The following is a 7,471-nucleotide window of genomic DNA, read 5'->3' on the forward strand; positions in this document are numbered from 1 at the left end:
TAGTATTATTAAATATTTACACTTCGTATCATTATTTTGGTGATACTATAGTGACACGAATTATTGACACGTAAATAGTATCATTAAGTACTAACGCCATAGTGTCATTATTTTAGTGATATTATAGTAACACGAATTACTGACACAAAAAATTAGTGTCAGTGTGTTCTGGTTGGAGCATTACTGACACAATTAACAAGTGTCAGTAAAAGTTATTACTGACATTAAATTGGTGTCAGTAAAGCCCATTTTTCTAGTAGTGAGCATTTCCAGTATGAAATTAAAAAAAATAGATTAATAAATAAATAAAAGGAATAAAAAATGAGTGGGACTGTTGGCACCCCTATAAATATCTCTTAACACCCCTTTTCTTAATTAATCCCATTAAAATATTTTAAAAAATTAGATAATTCTTTCAACACATCCATTAATAATAAAAATACCCTTAACTAAAATTTATTGTGTAAACCCATTTTTTTAATTTTTATTATTAAACCCCATTTCAATAATAGGGTCTCTTCCATTTAAAAGAAAAAACAATAGGTTTTTATTCTCTTCATAGTAGCTATCGGTGGTAAATTCCTTACTCAAAAATTAGAGGAAAAAACAATCTTTTTTAATTTCTAAAATGTTAGATTTTATAAGGGAAAAAATTATTTGACTTTTGAGTGGAGGTTTTACTAGAAATTATCCTATTATGTAATTTAATAAAGGTTAAAATAGTAAAAATAATTAAAAGGGTTTTAAGAGGTATTTAGAGGGGTGCTAATAGTCCTACTCATAAAAAATAGTCTAATGCTCAATATTGTACTAAAGCTGTGCCTTCTTCGGCATAATAACTAAAGGAGATCAACACCCCGTACACACCTTGAGAAGCTCCGTATCTGCAACTTCATTCTTCCCCACCACATGCAAGTGCATTAAATCCAAACATAGATTGGCATGAACTGTACCATGCAGTTTTGCACAAGCTCCCCAGAAACAATTGTACATAGGAAGAATGCGATAAATGTCATGTCATTCTCCAAGAAAATTAATTAATTTAGATGCCTGAACAAAGAGCAGAACAAAACAATATCAGAATTTATTTCATGACAATAGTTGGGGCGGGAAACACAATATCGCAAATCTATAAGTTGATACAAATCTTAATGGTGGGCATAGGGTGGTAAAAATGAAATTAGTACCAAAATCTATAGATAGTTTTCATGGCACTAACAAAAATACGTTCATTATTATCTAGACAGAAATTTAGTTTTCCATACTCTTGATAATGAGATATTTAAGAAATAAAAGTAACCAACCGCAACATTATGATACATAAAAAAAAAAGTAACGAAGAAAAGTACTTTCAACTGGTATTTACTTTCATACCTCCTCTAAGTAACCCCCTTTACATAGAGCTCGCGTCATTAGCAGGTAACATTTGTTATTTAAGGCTAGGGGTGGCAATATGGGTCAGGATTTGTTTATTTGATTCGATTCGATGCGAATTAAATGGGTTTGGGTTTGAAAAAAAAATTAATTCATTTAATAAATAGGTGAATTCGATTCGATTCGCTAATTAAACGAATCGATTAGCGAATCGAATCGAATTCGGGTTTGAAGATATTGATTTGTTTATTCGTTTAGGATTCGTTTAATAAACGGGTCATAAACGAATCAAATATAGGTCGACTCGTTTAAAATTCGTTTATTATTCATTTAATTAAATTACTTTTTTGTCCTTAAATTCATTTGAATTTTTTTTTAAAAATTTGAAGGTTAATATTATAATTTAGATGACTATATATTTAATCTTAGAAAATGGTTTGGGTTATTTGTATTTTGTTGTAGGATACTAAATTTGTGGTTTTTTTATATTTTATTTTGCTTAATTTTGTTTATTAATTATATTTTTCTAAATGAATTGTAAACGAATCCTTTTTCGATTCGATTTGTTTAAAAATTCTACTAAACGAATTAAACGAATCAAACCAAATATTCGTTTAATAAGTGAATCGAATCCGAATCAGCAGAATTTTGACCCAATTCGTTTACGATTCGATTAGAATTTGACTCGTTTATTTGTTTTGCCACCCCTATTTAAGCCAATCTCTTTTTCCTCCATTATTCTCCTGGCCTTCATGAAAAACTGCATGAAGACGAAACTATCGAAACTGTATGGCCAAAACAACTCACTCTAAATCCCATTTTATACTAGAGTCCTCTGTTATTATTCCTAACATCCGTTGCGATATTTAGAGTTCTTAGCCAATTCATACTGACAAGTAATTAGACGTAACTTGATGCATTATGTGTTTAGTTTCTACTGTAAAGCTCCCCACAAAATGAGCATAAAGTCCAACAATACATTGTATTGGTACCTAGCTCCTCAACAAATATATGTACCTGTTTAAATCTACTTGAATTGCGAGCATATTTTTGTTGCCTTAAGAGTGAACCGACAAAACAACCTTGAGATTTTCCTTTTGCTTTTAATTGTAACACAAAATTATAAAAACAAAATAGAAGGAGCATAGAAGAAACATCCTCCAACACCTTTTACAAGAATGGTTGAACAACAGTTACAACTTCCATAAGCGAAGGATCTAACCTAGGCTTGGCAATTTAAGGACTTGGGCCGGGCTTTGCTAAGCCTTGGCCCAAGCCCTTATACTTTGTAAAGAACCCAAGCCCTCTCAAAGCCCGCCCAATCTAGACGGGTTAGGGCCGGGCTGGGCCTGGGCTTTTAAACTAATTTTTTAAATAAAACTATAAATTCTAAAAACATAATTATTCAACACATAATGTTACAATAGACTAAAAAATTTAAAAATAATTCTCCAATACATAATTAGGCAACATAAAATAAATCATTAACAAACAGCACAATATTATTCAACATTTTCTACATTAACCACAATATTCTTCATAGCTCAAAATCATAATATTCTTCACAATATTCTTCAACGGATTAATCAATTACATATATTTATGCCTTGCTGTGAACTCATATTACATAATCAACATTCTGGTGATGTCCTCATATTACATAATATTGTATTGATAATACAATAAAAAAAAGTTTGAAGCTTAATTGAGGAGGAGTACCGGACCGGAGTTGGATGGTTTGCTACCTCGCTACTGGTGTGCTTGGAATTCACGTACTACAGACTGCAAATCGCTGCTGCTGCCTCGCTCGAGTTCAAGTGCTTGCTGCAGCGTCGCGCGGCTGTGCTGGTGGGTGGGGGTTGCTGCTGCGTCGCGCGAGAGATGCTGGGTGGCTAGAGCTGGACGGTGGGTTGCGCGGGATGGCGGGAGATGCTCGCCGCTGTTGCTGGCTAAGTGGTAGCTGCTGGAGTGCTGGTGGTGGATGCTCGTCGCTCACTGCTGCATGCTGTTGGCCCCGTTGTTGACTGCCAGCGGGGAGTGAGAAGTTGAGGTGACGGTGAGTGAGGGAGGGAGGGAGGAAATGAGGGATTTAGGGATTTTGACTTTGAGAGTTTGGGTTTTGTTCAAAACTAACGAATTATTTTGCTTGATTCACTTTTTTTAAAAAAAATTTCAGCTTTTTTTAATTTGAATTTTATGATATATTATAAAGATTTTTCTTTAATATATATATATATATATTATTTATTATGAAGCCTGGGCTTAAGCCCGGGCTTTTAAAGAAAGCCCTTATCTGAGCCCATTGCATATGGGCTTTACAAGTCAGAGGCCCTTGTCTCTCATTTAAAGCCACAGGCTGGGCTTAAAGCCCACGGGCCTGGGCCGGGCCGGGCCAACATGGGCCTGGGCCGGGCCGGGCCAACATGGGCCTGGGCCGGCCCGGGCTTTTCTGCCAACCCTAATCTAACCACATTTCCTCCTTAGTCTCCCTTGTTGCAGTATCCCCATCATCCTTATCACCCTCTTCGGCCTTCCTGCCAGGCAATGAAATTTCTCTTGCAACCAAACACACCCATTCAATCCACTAGCCAATCACCAAAAATTCCACTCTAAAATCATCATCCTGCACTCAATCTCCAATCAGTTACTAGAAGGTAAAAGGAAAAAGAATAAAGAAACTAAGGGCTTGTTCGGTAATGTTTTATGGGTGCTGTTTTCATTTTCATTTTATGAATCTAAGTTAATATGAGTTCGATGGCCGAAATTCAAAAAACAAATTGTAAAAAAAATAATTCATATATTCTTTTATAGTTATAAATTTGAGAACGTGTATAACTCGTTCTCAATGAATTACAAATATAAAGTTAAAAATAAATCACAAAACAGAGAATCCAAGGTTTATCCATGATCGTCTATTTCTCTCGCCTAAAATCTTATCGCGATCTTCCCATTCACTCTCCCTTATCACAGATCTAATTGCTCTTTCTCTCCATCGTTTGTAGGTGTTGTTATTCTCTCTTCTTCATTGCTTTAGTGCTGTTGATCTTCCTCTGTGCTACTGTTATCTCTCTCTCGCTTCTGCTGCTCTCTCTTTGCGCTGCTGCTACTCGCTTCATCGTTGTTAAATCTGTGAGTTCTCTCTCCGTTATTGCTGCTGCCTCTCAAATATGTTGTTCTCTTTTTATGCTATGCTCATACTTGTGTTTCTCTGCTTGCTTAGTTGAGAATTTTGTTTGAGACATAATTTTTTAAGAATTCCATTTGTTTTTTGATTACTACTTTTCACCATTTGGTTTCGGTGATATTCAGTTCTCTCTGTGATATGGTTTTTGGGAAATTTCTTCCATGTACCACTTGTTTTCAATTGTCTTGTAGAACTCTTACAGTAGCATGTCAAAATAATTTTTGCCCTTTTCAGTCTTTTTGTTGCCTTGTCCTTGTTTTAAATTGTTTGTGGCATGGTGTTTATCTTCAGTATTTTGTCTATGGGTTCTTATCTAGGATTGCCTTGTCCTTGTTTTAAATATAATTATGTTTTTTTTGTTTCTTCACTAAAATTTTTATCTAGGATTTTTCTCTTAATTTTTTTTTGTTTTGGTTACAAAATTCAATCATAATTGAAATTATTGTAATCCAATGCAGGCCTATGAGAGTAATAATCGACAAATATGACTGTGAAATGAGTTTTAAGTTAAAATGAGTACCTTGTTAAAGAAATTCAAAAGCCACTTTTCATTTCTTCACCAAACTTTTTCACCATAAAGCCAAAAACATATAAGCTTTGCCAAAGTAAAGAGTGGAATATGTGTAATTCTAGAATTATGATAAAACGTTTTCTTAATTTATTTAGATGATAGTCATGAATAAGCCAAAATTTAAGTATTGCTTATACATTAGTTGGATCCTCTTTCTGTCTCTGTTCCTTTTTTGCTATGTTTAATAGCCATGGAATCATCTCAGCAAATGGGGTATTTTTTTCCTCCATCCATTATGAATTCTTATCTTTGTGGCAACATCAACATCCAATAACCACCACAGTCATCAGTTGTCAGCTTAGCTTAACTGCCATTAACATATTCTTTCATCTCTAGTCTCTTAATTAAGGCAATTTATTATTTTTTAGCTCTTATTATGTAAAGAGCAAGCACCATATATGGTGCAATTTGGGGATAGTACACATTATATTGAATGTGAGATTAATATAAGTGCAGTTTCATGATTTTTTTTTTTAAACTTAAAAGCATAGCTAATCACTACTAGAAAAATGGGCTACCATAACAGAGAATATCTGTCATCCGACACTCTTTATGATAGAGTTTCTATACCGTGACAGTAATTTATCTATCACATGAGTTTATGACAGATTATAGCTATCACAAGCGTGTCACAAAAAAAGCGATGTCGTTTTAATATTTTGGTGGTAAATTTGTTTTATTGTGAAAAAACTTTTGGTGGGTGTTATGAATTCAATTTTAAATTATGACGGGTAATTATGTGTCGCAGCTTTATGATGTTAATATGGTGTCACGATGAGAATTTTTTTAAAATAATAATATTATTAAAATAATTTTTAATATTTTTTAAATTAGAAAATAATTATTTTTAATATTATTATTTTATAAATTCCATTGAAATTTAAAAATCAAAATATGTATAAAATCAATACATCCAAATTATCTCAACAATATCATCAAAACATCACTTAAAATAACCATAATATTGTCAAAACTTCATCTATTCAATTATCACAATAATACATTCCAACACTACCATTTGGATCATTACCAGCATACAAAAACATCACAACACTATATATCATCTGAAACACTACTAGGTTGATCAAGATCTTACACTACCAGGCTGATAAACATCTTAGTTTTGGAACAAAACAATATCATCTTTTAGTAACCAGGAATTTGAAATTCCATAAAGACTATCAAATTCACTACCACTTAGAAATTCAAAATACTACCATAATACCACCAATAATTAGAACTTTAGAAAACTACACATCATTAACTCCATTGCTCACACTATCAGCTCAGACACAAATGAAGCATACTCGAGACGCACTTCATCAAGCTCACTTTGAATGTATTCACATTTCCCTTTAAACTATCAAATGATGATCACATGTCATACTAAAGTAAACTATATATAGTTAAAGGTATTAAGTGAAGTAATCCTATAATGCATCTGCAAGAATGTGTACGTACATCATGGAGAAGTAAACTCGGGTCTGCAATTATGTCTTTTATAAACCTCAGCACATAGTATCCACACTCAGTACTCCTTGGTTAATTTGAGCATTATATCATCAACCAGATAATCATTAATACATAAGCATATGAATTCTTTCAAGTGATTAAATATTAACAAGTCATGATTGCTTACAAAAACTTTTGTGATATGTGGTTTCACCTCTTTTTTTACCAGCCATCGCAACATGCATTGAAATCTCACTACATTACAATACATGCAATTAGTAAATAAACATGATATATAAAATTATATTAGAAATACAATATCAACATACTTGGTAACTGTGTCCTTCATCACTGTCATCACCCAAATCGATGTTCATAGAATCCAAAAAAATGCTTGCTTTGTAGTTATATCAATTACAATTAACAACCAATGGAAACTATTACACAAAGAAATTGAAATTATGAATCAATTTTAGTAAATGATCATCAATAGAAAGTAAATAGAACTGTACCCAAGGTTATATGGCATGAAAATCATTTGCCCTTTGTTTGCTTTGTTCAACCGTTTGGCAATAAATTGTGCCCTTCTTACCCTTGTAGCAAAGGCATCCTTATCGTAGGCTAATGATACGAGTCCTTTGTGTATGAACCCAAATGGTCTGCCTACTATATCATTCGCCATGTGTGCATGCAACATCCTGATGCAATTAAGATGATGAAATAATGACAATATTGCCAATAAAAAATATCATTAAAAAAAGAAAATAGAGAAAGGAACCAAGAATTACTTAAAAATGAAAATAAACTAGTAATTATAATTTTGTAGACTTACGTGATAGATAGATGCATATGATTTGCTCCTAGCTCTTTCATCGAAATCAATGATTGAC

This window comes from Citrus clementina, unplaced genomic scaffold, assembly GCF_000493195.1.
Source record: "Citrus clementina cultivar Clemenules unplaced genomic scaffold, Citrus_clementina_v1.0 scaffold_1, whole genome shotgun sequence".
Taxonomy (NCBI): Eukaryota; Viridiplantae; Streptophyta; class Magnoliopsida; order Sapindales; family Rutaceae; genus Citrus; species Citrus x clementina.